Consider the following 17,238-nt stretch of genomic DNA (forward strand, 5'->3'; position numbering starts at 1 on the left):
AGAAACCTGGAGGGGCTTGAGAGGGACTATTTTGAACTGGATTTTGGCAATGCTAATGATAATCTGACAGAAACATTTAATATCCACTCAATTCACTGTTGGTATTGACCTAGCACTCTGTGAAATGACTGAAAGAGAGTGGTGGAAGGAAGATGAAACAAACAGATGATAAAACACTGCACAGTATAAAGCACTGTGAAAGTGTACTCTTTTAAAATGAAAAAAAAAAAACTTTCCATTGAAAAAGAGCAACAATAATTTTAATATGAGAGCCACAAAAGTTTCTAAAATGATGTTTCAATTAGCTATGATTTATTTTCTGCTGTTACGCACTTTCCTTTTCCACAATTGTTATGCTGTGACCTACAATTGCATTCTAATATTTTGGCACAGGTTTTGAGTCTGCAACAACAGACACTGTGAGGCCATGCAGCATATTCTGATTGGTCACTGATATCCTTTCTGAATGAGCGCTTTTGGCCTTGAGAATGTTATTTGTGAGATGAAGTTAAGGAGTGCAATTCTCGTTCATAAGACCTCTCTTGCCTTTTAAGGAAGACCTGTATAGTCAGTTTTCCCCTTGTTTCCTGTCTTTTTTTTTTTCCTAGAGAAGCTAAACTGGGGTGCTGCCCACAACACTCAGTTCTGAACTCTCATAAATGAGCAGGAACAGGCAGTGCAGTTCCAGCTGGCCAGTAAATGAAGTGTGACAAAAAGCTTTACCTTTCTATTTTAAAACAGAGCAAAGCTTTAAACTGCTCTACATAGAGAGATTACAAGCATTGAAACAAATTAAAATAGCATATATCCTGTGTAGCAGATGACAAGAAATTACTATTTCAGTCCTTCACAATTTTAACTCCATTTTCCTCGAATGTTTTATGCAGCTTTGTGAGACACCTTAATTGCTACAGGATACCCTCTCTCAGCAAAGATTTCCATGAATATTGCCAATTTGCAATACAGGGAATGATAATATTTACGCAAAAGCAACATCTTTAAAACAAAGCCCCTCTTTTCACTTAGTATTCTGACAGTACCCCAGTAAAGGAATGAAGTTAGGGTACAGTGAGACAATTTTGAAATTGTATAGATTTGGGCCTGATTAATGCTGCAGACTCCTGTCAGGTATCAGTTAGCATCAACTGAAAACACTTATTGGTTCCAATTGCCTGGAGAAGCTCTAGTTCAGTAAATGAGAAGGTAGAGAACAGCAAGAGCAATGGGAAGCAGAATGTACTCAAAGTACCACATTCTGAATATGTAAGTTTAGTAGCTCCAGACTCACATTCCAACCGCTTTTGACAAACCACTAGTAGGCTTGTCGTAATACCAGTGGCACAGGGAAACTCATAACTGTGTAATTAGATGAAGGAAAGGTGTAAATAGATCATATAGTGGTGACCTGAATATAGAGGGGAATGCTTCAGGGGCATGCATTTTTTTCTATTTTAAAAAGTTATTGAATTGTTGTTGTATTCAGCCTTTATTTCCACCACAGATACAGTTAAGATGCTCAAAAAAACATAGAGAAAAAAGTTCCTTCCCACTGCAGGCATATGAAAGATTGTCAGATTTCTGCTGTTTTCATTTTAACAGTGATGTTGAACATGTAGCTGCTGCCCCAGGTGTTGCTGTATGAGCATAAGAGGATGTGAACCTGTTTTTTTAAGTCTTCATAACTCCCTGGAGAAGAAAAAGGGACTTCTTTGGAAGGGATGGTGCAGAACTTTTCTACTTTTATGTAAAATAAGGCCCTGTAAACATTTGACAAGCAGATCTCTCTCGATTATACAGAGAACATAGCTTTGGCAAAGAACCAAGTCAAATCCTCTTGTGATCACTGTGAAGATTTGCACAGACCTTGTATGAAAGCAGAGCAAAATGGAGTTTATTCTTTCAAAAAAACAAACAGAAATACCCTTTAAAAATCCATCAATTCCGTCATCCTGACCTTATAGATGTTTGCTCTCAGTCTCTGAGAAAAACCTTAGTAATGCCATCAGGAACTCCACCTACCTGTAAGGTGAGTGACTGCTTAGTCATGGTGTACAGGAAGGACTTAAAGGACAGAGAGAAAGGGGGAGGTACCAGGCACATCTGTGCTAAAAGGAACTCTTAACCTGGAGTCTGCTGCTATCACTAAAAACCTGCCATTCAAATTCCACTGTCCTTTTAGAGTTTTGTTGGCTGTGGAGCTGCACTTGTAACCTTCCATCTCTTGTGCTACTGTAGCATAGTCAGAGGGTGAACACTGTGAGAAGGGACAGAAGCCTACAGCTTGAAATGATCAAACCCACAAAGTGAACCTGCAAAATAAACTGTTTCACAAAATATATAGCTATATGTAAAGCTATGAGCTATAACTATATGTTTAGCTATAAGTAAACAGCATATAAACTACATATAAGTATAGCTATATGTATAGCTATAAGTAAACAGTAACATCTCAGCAGCTAGAAGCCTAATTTCAGCATGAAGCTGGTCATACTATTTCCCTAACCTCTCTAAAAATCTGTTAACATCAGAAATCATGGATCACCATTATTTATCATAGTGCAGGTTCCTCAGTTCTTTTAGTCTGGGTAATAAGCAAGTTTTTTGCTATTTTTTTTTTATATTAGGGATACAAATATCTTATTTGCTTGTTCCTTTACTGCCTTCATCAGTATAAGTATTTCTTTTGTATTGCTCACAATTCTGGTTTTGCAGGAGATTATGTTCTCCCTTCCCCTCCTTCCAGGTGTGTACTTGGTGGAGCTCCTGGTGTGTGATCACACAGCTTTTCTAACCACAATGCTACAGCTCCTGCAGATACTGTCTGTGCTGTAAAGACAATCCTCCAGTGTTTAGCACAAGTGTGCCATTTCCTCCTCTCAGGCTGTGATATGAATGTGGGTTTTTGAATGCTACAACTGGAAACATTTGGGAGTTTCAGTAGGATAAACTTTTATGACATTACATGTCCTTTGCAGGTGACACTGCTGTTGCTCAGGGAACTTACTCTTTCCATTTACCCTCAAATCTTCTAATTCCTGCGTGAAGGCCTGTCAAGGCTGTTCCCTGGCACCATCTTGAGCATTAAGAAAGATGCCTGATTAATGCATGTGCACATGCAGCACTCCACAGAGATGTGCCTGTTAACGTTAATGCTGCTGTCAGTAATGTGCTTTCTGAAAGACAGGGTGCTCAGCCATGCTAAGAAACAGAGCACAGGCCATGCCTGGGGACATTCCTGTGGTGTTCAGCCCTCAGACAGATGTGCAAATGGAGTCTGCCTTGTTTACTGTCCTGAGAGCTTTTATATGGGAACTCAGCAAAGTATCATTAGCAAAATAACTATTTTAGTGAGTGGATGCTTTGCTTCCTAGTCCACTTATTTTGGCAACTGAGAGGCACACACACTTGCTCCTGTCATAGGTACCAGAAAATGCAAGTAGATATATCACAACATGGACTACAGGAGGATGCTCTAAGGGAGGATATAGCCTTTTTGGGGTAACTCTTGAAATCTCATGCAGATGCCTGAATTTAGGCATCTAGTGTTAGATGAGAGACCCCAGAATATCTGAGATATCCACATAGAGTTGGAGGCGATGTCACAGGAGCTACAGAAGGTCCATGTCACAATGGAGGTCAGGCATCCTCAGCATTTGATTGTCTGAGAGGGCATGAGAAGCCCAACAGTTGAGTTGCAACCCTAAGTCATGAGGTGTCAATAAAAACACATTTCAGTTCTTAGCAACTGTTTTTTGTGGATAATCAGTGTTTGTCAACCCAATTCAGTGTTTGGGAACACAATTCAGCATGAAACAGGCTTTATTTCAATGTTTTTGTTTGTGTTTCTGCCTTCTGTTGTGGAAAGAAACACCTTCATTAAGAAGTTTTGAAAGCTGTAGGCTATGAAGTGATATTTGAGCTCTGTTAGCAGGCCATGCAGACTACCTTAATGCCTCAGTAACAAGGCAAATGTTGCAAATCAAGGCTTCCTGCAGCACATTTTTGAAAAAACAAGAATAAGAGTAATGGGATTTGTCTTGCTGTGTTGCAGAAATACTGTGTTCCCATCTAGCTTGAAGGCTGTATGGTTTGCCTTGTCCTTTCAGGAACAGCTGCTTGGTTTCTGCCGGGGAAGATGGATGGTCCTTGTTGTCCCTTGGTCAGGTCGAGAGCTGAGCAAACACATGGAGCTGATGGCCTCGGGCAGTTCATCGCCTGTGGATCAACACCACTGCCTGCAGCCTCTCCTCTTGCTGCTTCTCACCCCTTCCCCCTCCCTACCTCCATAAACATGACAAGCAGTGCTGCATTATACAAACTCTTCTTCCACAGTGGAAACATCTGCAGCTTGAATGCTCCTGCAGAAATGTCACCTGGGGAAATGGCTCTTCATTTTACGAGAAACCTCTCTTCCAAGTCCTCAGAGGGGCCGGGGGGGAGGGGACATGCTTTGACACTAGTTCTGTGCTGTTTTTCAGGGATTTTGTGGAAGAATGTTGTGTCTGATTTTGTGGATTGTCAAAATGAAGCCAGATGGCAGTGGATTAAGTGTAATGCTGTTTTGTTGTTCTTGGGCTGGCGACTGCGCTTCCCCTTGAGCGAGGGAGCCCTCCCCGCACAGCAGCCCCAGCCCTGCGTGCCCCCGGCCATGGGGGCCCCTTCCCATGGGCTCCCGAAAATGCTGCCCTGGAGGGGGGTACAGGGGAAACTTTCTTCTGGTGAGGACTGCTAATTGGAAACGGCTTCCTTGACTTTGTTCATGCCTAGATTATTCACCAAGAGCCTGTTTGCTGCGCTTGCCATCCGACGAAATACAGGTATTTTCCAACTGTAGTAGTGGGTTTGCTTGCTGAAGTGGAGTTGCTGGGTGAGCAGCTGAGAGCCAGTGCAGCCTCGTAACTTACAGTTTTGAATTTGGTAGCTGTATTTCCCAATGTTTAGAAAGGTGTGAGTTTAATTGAAGTGTTTCCCATGAGGCATTCAGGAATTTCAAGCCTTTTGTTGATTCCTCAGTGTACTTATGCTTCAGTCCTTCTCTCCATAAGAATGCTTAGTGGGGTCTCTTTCCTCTATGACTCTACCGTACTTTCTTTACATCTATGGCACATATCTTTGAAATCACTATCTTTTGTCCAAGTTAAGGTAGTGGAAAAGGCCACTGGACTCGGAAGATGTAGAGGGAGGATGTGTAGACAGACACAGACAGGCAAAGATGTGATTGCCTCATCTTGGTTTCCCTAAGAAATTGGGTTAAGGATAAATTCTTAATTAGGGAGATGATGAATTTAAAGCTGTGATTCTGAGCATTTTCTACTTTCTTAATTAAAGGTAGACACAGAAAATTTCCTCTTGCAAGAATTGTTCTCTATACTCTTTCCCCTTGTCTTGACCCCTTTTTCTTTCCAAGATAACTTTTGACTGATTGGGTTGCAGAGCAGTCCTGTCACTCATCCAGAGCCTTGTGAGGGCCACTCAAGCTCTGCACCCTGTGCTCAGCACCTATAGGTCAGTAGCTTATGAAAACACTTGCAAAGGATGCTCTACATTTTTCCTTTCAGACTGCAGCATCACTTCAGCTGTAAGTTTAATACTTTTCCTTTCATTTACTCCACCATGATCATGTGTTGCAATTTCAGTTCAAACCAGCAGATTTTATTTTGCAATGAAACTGCATGTTCGCATGTAGACCACTAAGAGTCTGCTTAGGTTTTTTCATAAAGTCCTCAGGCCTGGAAAGTATTCTGATAAAAACCTGCTGCTTGGTAACACAAGAGTAGCCATAAACCAAGTCAGTGCTGCTGCCTTGTTGTGCTCTGTTCTGTTCTTTGCTAAAACAGCTTCTCAGCTGCTCAGGAATTTTTTTGAAAGTCAGCCATGCTTCGCAACTGTTCAGAACTTTTAACCTTTTTTCTGTAAGTCACCATCCCCTATCTTTTTTTGAAAGTTCATCTTTTAAGAATGTCTTTCATGTTGTGCATGGAATCCTGTACAGATCCATGTAATACTGAGTTGTTCTGGAATTTCTTGAGCAGATCTAGGCTCCTGATCTCAGCTGCTTAGCTTGCAAACTCTTTGATGTGCAGACTGTCTGTGTGGTTTGCACAGCACAGTCTACTCTGACAGTTTTTAGTAGGAGAAACTGGCAAAGAAGGGCTGCAATTAGGGTAATGCTATTATGTTGCATGTTGTTGTAGTGTAGAGTATAGATAGCCCTAATCTAATAACTGGCCCCAAAACATAAAAAGTAATGGCAATTTTTATAGTGACCATCTATTACCAAGATGCTCAGAAAGGCTGGAGTTTCCTAATCTTCAGTTCAGTGATGTTAAAGATAATTTTTTCCTGATTCTTGAGGAGATACTCTGGTGCTGTAAAGGAAATTTTTCAGTGAATTTGCATCCTACTCATCTTGTAACCTCTGGATTTCACCTTCTGCCTTGGTGGTCTGGGGGGGCATCCCCAACATCAATTCTGAGTGTACTTTCATCTTCTTTGTACTACACTGCACAGTCTGGAAGGTATAAATTAGACATATTCAAGTATTTGACTAATGTACTGAGTCTATTTTGAGCAGAATTTTCTGTTAAGCAGAGGTGAGTTTGGATGTGCTTTTGTTTGTGTTTATTCTCAGAAGTATTTTTCATTTATAGTATGAGCATCTCCCCCTCAAATTCTTCTCCTGTTTTCTTTACTGTATCCTGTTGTAATAGTCCCTTTGGAAGGTCTTTTAGAGAGTATTTTTTTACAGAGTCTGAAAACTTCCTTCCTGGCATTTGCATTCTCTCTTCAGATGTCAAAATCAAAGATAATGGTCCATTGCTGGTGTTTTGGGAAGGGAGGGGTAGGCAAGGGAGTTTGCAGTCTCTACACACTCGTCAAGTCAACTTACTTTACGTGCAGTGTGAGGGACTTAGTGTGTACCAACAGTAGCTCACTGTTAGCCAGTACAAGAAGCAGACATTGAAATTCAAGGCAAGCATTTTGAAAATTGTCAGTATTTTCTGATCCATTTCCCCACATAGAAAGCGAACAGATCTTCCAAGGAACTTTGTGAACGTGGTGCACATCTAAATAGGAATGGCGATTCTGTCCGCAGAGCATGAATATAGACTTGTTCTGTCAGCACCAGGGATGCTCTGAACAACTGCTGCAGTCTGAAGCCTTTGAAAGGTAATAGTAATGCCCTTCATTTACCCTTAGTGGTATCTCATCCAATGTACAGTGTCAGCACCAGCTCCTAGCAAAGCAGCACAAGAGGTCAGTAGCAGGGAACACAGGTATGTCATCACTGTCCTGTGGAGGTTTGGGTTCAGCTCCTGCCATCACACCATACATAGGAATAGTTTGATGCCTTTGCTGTCCCACATCTGGAATATTTCAGCATATCTGGTCTTCAGAGGCCGAAAACTACAACAGAAGATGTTGCATCAACATTATCAACAGAGATTCCAATAGATGAGCTGTAGTACAAGTGTGTGCCTGGGTTAGACCTTGATTTTCACATTTTCAGAAGTTAAACACACTCAATAGATATTCTTCAGAAATAATTACCCAAAAAAAACCCACACAAAATATTCAGAACATCACCAGATACTGAAAGCTGAGTTTATAGTTTTGTAATGAGTTCAGAAATAATTCTTATTTTCTCTATTTTTTAAGAGCTTTCTGTGGTTTTGCTGCAGACCAGAATACACTGAAAGGGGAAGTGCACTACAACAATGACCCAATAATAGGAGATTTCTAGAATCACAGAATATTCTGAGTTGGAAGAGACCCACAAGGATTATCAAATCCAGCCCTTAAGTGAATGGCCCACACAGGTATCAAACTCATAACCCTGGTGTTATTAACACTGTGCTCTGACCTAATAAGTCAGCTAAATGGAATTATGAATTTCTTTTAAATAGCTTTGATGGAGTTGCCACTTCCAAAGTGTTTCTAATGTATAAAAACAAATGTTTTCTCAAGGAGAAATGATATTTGAAATGATACTAACACAATTTGAAATTATACTAAGCATTCACATTGTAGATCACAAACAAATTCAGTACTACTGCTACTAGTACTACTATTTCCTTTATGAATTGCTGAAATGTCACTCAATCTTCTGTTGAATTTTATATATGTATGCTTTATATATAATGTGTCATACAGTTACACATTCATTTGTTATGATTTTTAAAAATACACATCATCTGAAAACACAGTGCAGAAAACAACAATAGTTAAACAATCAGATCCTTTACTGCAGCATAGAAAACAACTGGTGTTAAACAGATGACTACCAAAGTCAAGGAACCTTACTCTAGATTCATGGCTGCTGTGAGCTTCAGAAGATTTTCTTGCTTTTTGGATATTTAAGACCACTTTACCATTACAGGAGCAAGAGCCTGCATTTTAGTTAGACATTCTCAGAGAGAGTTTTCTCCCAGTGTAATGCTATCAGTCTTTCATCTCCATGTGAAAGCTTACCTGCTTTCACCAAACTTGTTTAACTGCTGTTGAAAGCCCCTGTCATCTGTCAGAAGTGGTTGAAATCGTTCCTCAAATCCAAAAGTCATTGTGGGTTCTTGGGACTGACAGGTACACAAGCACCATTACATGAGCTGCTTAAAATATGTTTTCTGTCTCATGGGAGGCAGAAACCCATGAAAGGAGGGAGGCCTTGCTCTACATGGGAAAGGTCAACAACCCAGTTGCTCCTCTATCCACTATTTTCAGGCCTTTGTCTTTGTAAGTAGAACAGTTAAGGACAGAGTAGCACTTGCTCATTTCAGTTTTAGGTTACATTTCTGAGATAAAGACCTTCAATTATCACCCTCTCCGTTTGCAACAGGCATTGCTAACAAAGTTCTCTGTACATGTATAATACGTTATATTCTTCATTGGCCTGGGTGTCCTGTGTGGCCGTGTTCCTTCCAACTTTTGTTTCTGGTATAATCTGTACTGTATGGATTGCACTCTCCATTCATTAAATAAATTAGCAATGCAGCAGTTAGCATGTTAGAGGAGTGTGCTTAGACTGATGCTTAGCTCACTTAGTGAAAGAGAGTTATCTGTGAGATGTGCACTATTCCCTGTTTGCCGAGCTTGCTGGATCAGTACACAGTGCCACAACCTCCAGGCAATGTGTTCAGATTCAACTTGCTGGGCTGCTCAGGAGCAAGTGGTTGAAAAATTCTCACTGCCTTTGAGGTGCCCCCTTTCTGTGTGATCTTTCCCAGCAGCCCCCTTTCATGGTTTGCTGTGTTGGTATAATAAAGCTTGCCATGTGTGTGATCAAAGGAACACTTGCATTCCTGAAGGCACACCATTCCTCCAGTTGTACCAATTAGTCCAGTAAAAGACACAACTTTTCCACATGCAGAGAAGATGCCTTACCTCTTTGAGGCAAGAGCAGAGTGCCCATAGCGCCCATAGCATCCTGACTCAAATTTATGTCTTTGCAAGTTCTTGCTGTATTGATGGAAGCGACACACTTTGTAAAGCATGCCCTGTTTTAATTAGCTGGATTGCACAAGCTTCAAACTCTTCAAGGGACAATCCAGGGTTCAGTGCTGGGTTTTGTCCTCTGATGAGAAGGCAGGCACCAGTGCAGTAACCAGGCAGGTCCAAGAGGTCTGTGGGCCCCCTGCCTGTTGTCAGAAGATTTCTGCAGAACGTTCCAGTTTGTGCTGTGTGGAAAAAAAAAGACATATAAGTGGGTAACTGTGAGACATGCACAGCTATTAAGGCATTTTTTTCTCCTGTATGGAACACATCTGGGTCTCTTCAGAATTTCCATGACTGCCTCAAGCCAGCACTGAGCCTTTTGGCTGCAAGGTGTTGTAAGAATTGCAGAAGACTGCAGTTCCTTGATAAGTTGTGCCTGTGTGGCCTACATGGAGTACTTACATTGATATTAAAAATTTTACTTGCTGAATTATTTTGCAAGGCCACCTGCAAAAACATGACACTGATGCAGAAAGAATGATGCTGAGTGCCATTTTTTAAACAGTGCTGCAGAGATTGTATTCCAGCCAGCCCGTGTCAGCATTCCACAGGTCAGCACAAAATATCCATGTTGGTTTTGGACTGACTACATACCATGGAGCTAAACCCTGTACTGGCTTGTAATATATACAGTACTAAAAGATGGAGAGATTGAATAGGTGTGGCTGGGACAAAACATTCTGGCTCTTGGGAACTGCCACAACTGTATTTAAAGCAACTGCATGCAGAAGGGGGTTAAGAAGTAAATGTGGTCCAGATTTTCTTTGTCAGGAACAAATTAAATCAGCATGGTAGAGGATCCAAAGAGAAATACATTTGGAAATGCTTATATGCTGAAGCTAGGAATCTGGGTGATAAGTAAGAGCAAGTAGAATTTATTAATTATCAAGATAGATTAAAATTAATTGTCTCATCAGGTTACAATGCTAGAGGGCTCAATATGTTAGAATATTGTATAAGTTGTTTAAACAACAGGCCAAGGGTGACAAAAGAAATTGTGTGAGGGCAACGACTCTGTCTATGACCTGGTGACATATATCTGCCTTAGAACTGGGAAGTGCAGGATCTTAGGAAATGCAGCACAATAAATGTGCTGATAATCAAGGTTCAGCAGTGAGCAGAGGTGGGCAGAGGTAACATAAATCACTGAAATGAATCTGAAGACAGTTTGAGCTACTATTGCATGTGGGGAGGCAATTGTGTAATTATGGGGAACCTGATTTGGCACACCTGCTGAAAGTTTCTTTTAGGTACTGGTGAAACATCAATAGAATAGCTTTAAATGCTGGATGATTCTTCTGCAAAAAAAAAGTTGTTAGATCTAGAGTGGAAAAAATCTCCTTTTAGGTAGCCTGATAGATAAAAGTTAATTGATCCACTAGACTGGAAATCAAGCGCTGTCTCAGGAGAAACTGATCATGACCTGGTTACATCTAATATGCATGAAGAGAATATAGTCCCAAACCAGAATCTACACACATGCTGATTTGAAAAGGCCAGTTTCCCAAAGCTAAGGACTGCCCTTAATAAAACTGAATAAGCAGAGGCATGGAGGCATAAACAAAATTGAAAGTTTTTCAAGAGCTTAATAAATGGACAAAACATTACTAAGACAATATGTATAGCAAAAGAGGACAGAAAGTAGAAATGGACTTATTGTTCTGTATAGATGTGTTTGAACAGGTATCAGTTTGTCCACATTTATGTGTATATAGGATTGCATAGGTATACATATCTACAGACACTTGTGTGGGCATGCAAACACAGTGCTTACATATTTAAATAAACTCTGTGGCTGTGTATTGGGAAAATAGGCTATAAAAGGGAGATGAATATCCATTGATATATATGTTATTAAGTATGGAAATTACTAGTAACACTTAAACCAAAATCTACTCTTGGCAAGCAAATTGTGTTCTGAAGAGTCTTAAATTTACATAAGGAAAAACAAAGTAGCAATGATGTGGGCCAGGCAAGGGTTGTAGGTACTGAAACTGTTAACAAGAAATGTATAGATGGCTGAAATGTTCAGAAAATATTTCTGGTTTATGTTTTGAAAGAAAGAATATGGTTTGTATATATCATGTGAGGAAGACAAATTCTTTTCCAGCCCATCTGCAACTAAAAGAATGTTAGACAACTCCTACTTTGAAGAATCAGCTTTAAGGCAGCAGCCCCTGTTTTGTGAGCAGCTATGCATTCTATTTTTCTTTCTTAAATTGGTTGAGAAATTTTCTGGCTCACTGATAAGAGCTTTTGATAAATTTGGGAACATTGGAGCAATCTACCAAGACTGAAGGCATGCTCATTTTTTCTTTTGCCAGTGCCCCAACGGCACAAACAGGATAATTCTGATAACAGCATGGCAGCCAGCCTGACCTCTCTTCCAGCAAAATAATAGAGAAGCTGATATGGGAATTCAAGTATAAAAAACAGGACTGTTGTTAATGGCAGCCAATGATGTTTTCACTGAATTCAGGTCTTGTCAGGTAAGCTTGGCTTGCTTCTTTAATGTAAGATTACCCAGTTGGTTAAAAAAGTAACTATAAACCTAATGGAAACTAAAAGTCTTCAGTTTGTTATCTACCATAATTTGATCAAAAATGTAGCATTTTGCATTCTTGTTTAAGAACATATCAGGTGGCTAAGGACTGGTGGATCAAAGGAATTGTTGCAAAATCACTCTAAAAAGAAATTTTTTAGTGAGATTCCATAGCCAGATAAAGACTCAGACCTCTTTTGGCAATGTTCACTACTTAGTCTTGCAGGAAAAATATGGAATTACTCACTGATTATGCATGGCACTACAGAAAAGGGAATCTGAGTTGTCTCAAAAGTGGACTTCAGACAGAAAGAAGTGTGCTTTAACATGGTCAAGTGTAAAATTATAAACCTGGAAACTGAGAACATGTATCATATGGGGGAAACAGTTTCAGAAAAAAAATACAGACTTTGGAAAGACTTTGTAGACCTTAATGGACAGCCTTAGAATATAATCATAGCTCAATAGGAGGGCAAAGTATCTGGCATGTTCCTTGAGTACATGTGCAAAGGTCTGATTTTGTCTGTGTTTATTGTATGTATGCATATGGACAGGCTCATGGAATAACATCAATCCCATCACAGGCAGCATTTTAAAAAAGGATTTTAAATTAGATGAGAATGCAGGGAACAGCAAAAATCTTACATGAGGGCTACCTAATACACCTGCTATATTGGCAGCTCTCTACCACAGCCTTTTTGTTCCATGTGAAAAATAGATGAGGATGTTAGTACAAATATAACACACGTAGAGGTACATAATTCAGATACCAGCTCCTTCATCTTCCCAGGAAATGCATAACATTATTGCCAATTGATGGCAATAATCTGAGGTAACGTCATCAAATTAGCAATAAATTATCCACGTGTTTTTACATGTATGCACAATTAATTCCCAGAATAAGATACCAAAGAGACCAGTGGACTCCCCACCTTTTGGTTCTTCTCAGCAGAGTAGACTGCCTTTCTAGAAAGATTCCCTAAAGGATTAAACCCAGGCAGTGTGTTCCACAAAGGGATAGAGCAGGGTATGTGCAGCTGGTGACATGCAAGGGGTCAGACAAGATGACCTCCATCTCTCAACAAATATTGAACTCTTCAGGTATAAACCTGGAAAATTAATTCAAAAGTGGACTGGGCACACTGTATATTTGCACATGCTTAAAGTACAGAAATTTCACTCCACCATAAAACATTTCCTTTACTGGGTCTAACAAAGTATGGGAGAATTTGTGAGATGCTCTTTATTTCAGAGATTTCTTTGATAATTAGGAGCAAGTCACTTAATTTCTGTGCCTTGATTTACCCACTTCTAGAGAATGAATCCCAGCTTTCCTCAATTCCTCTCTTCATGCTGGAGAGACCTCTGGGAGGAACTGCATAAATGTATTCTTCCAAAAAGGCGCAAATAATCTGAAAACTCGGGTAAGGCACCACAGGACTGATGTTTCAAATAGATCAGAGAGCTTTCACCCTGCAGAAGGTACTCATGTTACCTTGGTCAGCAATCCATCTGTACTGTGAACCTTGATGAGATAAATATAATTGTCCTCGGGCTGGTTATGTAACGAGTTTGCTTTGCAATTTAACTAATGAATGTGTGGAGTCAGATTAATCTTCTGACTTCAAAAATTTCTCCCAATGGGAAACATATAGCCCCTGCCTATCTGTGACATTATCCTCTTCCTACAGCCAGAGTGATTTGGCCACTTGAATGTTTGTTTTGCTTATGTATGTAAAGCTCATGTGTTCACAGATTTTTCTCTGGAAGAGGGGGAAGGACCTCAATATTCCTTGAGGTTTTACAGCTGGGTCTGTGGGCTTTCCAAGTCAAGGCCATTTGGTGGGATGATTTTAGTTGCTGGTATGGTACAAGTTGCTGATTTGGGATTTTTTCCAGTAGGGCCATATTTCATCCTGCGCTCCCTTAGTCTCTGAAAGCAGTCCATTTCAGAAAAATAGTAGTCTGGTACTATTGTTGGTTCATTAGTTGAGGTCAAGAGATTATTTTAATCTTGATATTTTAATTTCCTCATTATGCTCTTGTTTTCCTTCTCAGGAGCCATCTAGAAAATGTAAAGATACTGGATACAGAAGATCCAGTAAATGCTTATGACAAATGAAACATGACTTCTAAGAGTAACATACATTTTGTAAGAGCTTTGCCAACTGTAAATTATACCAAGTGGGTCAATTTTGGAAGTCAACTTCCTAGTTAAACTGTCACACAGTACAGAATTGCTATTTAATATTGGTGATTAATGACTGCAGAGTCCAGTCTAATTTCCAAGCAGACTGTCAGTGGCACTCAGTAATCAGCAGAGTCCAGAGTACAAGTGCTTGGCAATCCTTTTATGCTTTGTGATCCAATTCAGGTTGCTCATTTTCCACAGAGAGGAAACAAGGGAGGGAACTGATATGAAAATGCTGGCCTGAATGCTGGAGCTGTGTCTACACTTGATTATTCCCCTCCTAGGGTTTTTTCCCATTCTTCTGTATGCCTCTACAAGCTGAGGCACAATCCCATGGGAGAACATTGGATGTGCATGTGTCCTGCCATTTGGAGGTCAGGAGAGACAGTTTCATCTGGGGGACCCCAAACTCCTCCTGTCTCATCATCCCCACCACTCTGAGGTGTGACCCACAGCTTTTCCTGCTCCTTTGCTGGCATCATTCCTTCTCACTGCTGCTCCACTGAGTCACAGTTCCAGCTGTCCCCTTTGTCCTGGTCCCCATCCCACTGTCCATCCACGGGGGTCAGGGACAAGGGTGTATTTTACCATGGTGGGTACATCATAGAAATCCCCAAGGAATCTCTAGTGCTGTTGAGTACTTGAAAGAGACAGTGTGGCTCAGGCCCCTGGCAGAGCTGTGTGGGCAGGAATGTAACATGCACTGGAGAAAGCTCTTTTATTTCCTCCTTTGTGAGCAGTGTGCTGCCTGGCCTGGACCAGGGACTGGAAGAGAGTGGTCAGTGGCAGGCAAAGAGCTGACCTGTCCCCTGCCTCTTCTGCCCTGGTTTCATGGGGCTCCACAGGAGGATGCACAGGCCTGTGTGTCTGCGGGACACAGTGATCTTTTCAACCCAACACAGATGGCATCCATTACAATATTATCAAATAGCATTGATTGCTACAGTTTCCCCTAATGTGACATGACTAATCTTCTAATGTAGCTTGCACACGGTGTACTGCCAATACTTTCAATGTATGCTGAAATCATTTAGTTGAAGTAAATAAATAAGTCTAATACAATAGAGTTTATGGCATATTGTCCTCCTGGAAATAATTTCAGTGGTAGTGAAGTATGGAATATCTTCAACTTGAAATGTCTGTCCTTATCCCTGTATCTGCACAGCTTGAGATACGTGTACAGATTTATTTTAAAATTAAACAGCTAAATACGTAACGTTTTCCTGCCTCCAATGTATGAATCTATACCAGGAAATTAGAAGTTTATCAAACAGGTGTCAATGCACCAGTCAGATCTATGATACCCTGTCATTTTGGTGCAAATTAATGAATTGTAGCAGGAAAATGTTCTCTCTTTTTGTGATGTTGGTGAAGAAAATCTGCTGTAGGCAAAGGAAGGAACTGATAAATAATACAGTGCACACGCTGTAGTTTAAAGGAGGTTCTTCTATGCTCCTTCCCAGCAGATGAAAGACAGGTTTAGCTAGGATCTTCCATCAACAGGTGTCAAAGAGCTCACCAGCAATTTGGTTCAGAGCCAATAAATAACTCACCTTCTAGGAAAATAATTTGCCTGGTATACATAAAGAAGTATAAATGCCATTCCAGAGTGAAGAATTTGGACAGGAATGAGTGCCCAAGGGGGCTGTTTGTGTGAGCAGGAGAGCAGAGAGCCTTTTAGTCAGAGCAGAGACGTAGAGAATTTGAGTGGAAAGGAAAACAGGAAAGCATATCATGAGATAGGAAAGGCAATTTAAGCAATTCAGTAACATTAGCGTGAGAACAAATAAGTTTGAGCTGGCCCTTAGTCTGGAAACTTAGAAAAGCCTCCCAGCAGTGGGAGGGAGGGCAAACTTGGCTAGTTGCTAGGGTGGAAATTAGGTCTGTAACTGAGCATCTGATGTGGTCACTTGTGACAACAGGGCTCTGGGCTTCCTAATCTGGGGCAAGCAGCCTCAGAGACCTCCCATGTGAGGAAGGATTTAAACACAGGCTTTGCTCTGTGGGGATGTATTTGCTAATGTTTAAGCTTCTGTAGCTTAAGCATGTTTTTAAAGTACATTTCATATGCATAGTTCAATTTTGCAGACGGCTGACGCATGAGGTTTGCATATCTGGCCTTGTGACTGCCACGGACATCTGGTCCCGTGCGGGCTGTGTCTCTCCATCCTGCACCCATCCTGGGGGAAGAGCAGCAGCTGCACAGTGCCCCAGATCCAGCACAGCACTGCCTGGCTTTGGAACAACTGTACACTGGTAGGCTGGCTTGGCAGGAGCCCATCCCACGTTTTCTTGAGCAACTTGGAGCTGAGCTGCTGTGCTGTCAGGGCAGAAAAGGCAAATACTACTGCAAGGAAGCATCCATCCAGCTAAGGGTATGGCTGTCACACTTGCTGGTAGGACTTGACGTGTCCCTTGATGGTTTCTTTAAATAAATATTTATCAAGAGATTATATAGTCACAAATAATGCTTTTAAAATGTTTGAAGGGAAACAAACTTGTGTAAGAATAAATTGGAGGCCAAGACCTGGTGGCCATAGATGTTTATATTGAAGGCTGGGGATTTCCTCCTGCCTGTTTTCATGGTACACTGCAGTTGCTTGATTCAAATCCATCTCCAAAGCTGCTTTGCTTCCTGAATAATACTTCCTTCCTTAGGAACAAATGCTTAAGATGGCTGAAATCATTGCATTTATTAGTGATTCATGTAGTTGTAAGATCAGGGTTTCTTTTCATCTATTGAAAATTTTTCTTGAAAAGAAGATCTTTTTTGCTGGTGCTGTTTTTTCATTCAGCTGTTGCATCACAGTGTAGCAGCATGACGCCTCATCTACAGTACAATATTTTATCCCCTTCTTGGGTGCTTTTTAAACTGAAAATTACAGGGTAAGAGGGTTTGATGCAGCCTTAATTTTGCAATGTTCAGAAAATTAACAGAGCTTGTTAACAGACAGGTGATTCTGGAGTTTACAAATTGCTCTTACATGGTTCAAGTGTTCACCACCAAGTAACA

The 17,238-nt window shown here is 40.7% G+C and overlaps 1 long non-coding RNA gene across 1 annotated transcript in view; it reads left to right on the forward strand.

The window, feature by feature from the left end:
* The window catches only part of LOC141729175 (uncharacterized), a 37,921-nt gene extending 23,954 nt beyond the window's left edge, over positions 1 to 13,967 (forward strand). Inside the window, exons 2-5 of the long non-coding RNA XR_012580471.1 lie at positions 7,023 to 7,170; positions 7,660 to 7,820; positions 11,817 to 11,981; positions 13,350 to 13,967. This is a non-coding gene — a long non-coding RNA (uncharacterized LOC141729175). The remainder of the gene's footprint in view (positions 1 to 7,022; positions 7,171 to 7,659; positions 7,821 to 11,816; positions 11,982 to 13,349) is intronic.
* The last annotated feature ends 3,271 nt before the right edge of the window (positions 13,968 to 17,238 follow it).

Source organism: Zonotrichia albicollis, chromosome 5 (assembly GCF_047830755.1).
Source record: "Zonotrichia albicollis isolate bZonAlb1 chromosome 5, bZonAlb1.hap1, whole genome shotgun sequence".
NCBI classification, from domain to species: domain Eukaryota; kingdom Metazoa; phylum Chordata; class Aves; order Passeriformes; family Passerellidae; genus Zonotrichia; species Zonotrichia albicollis.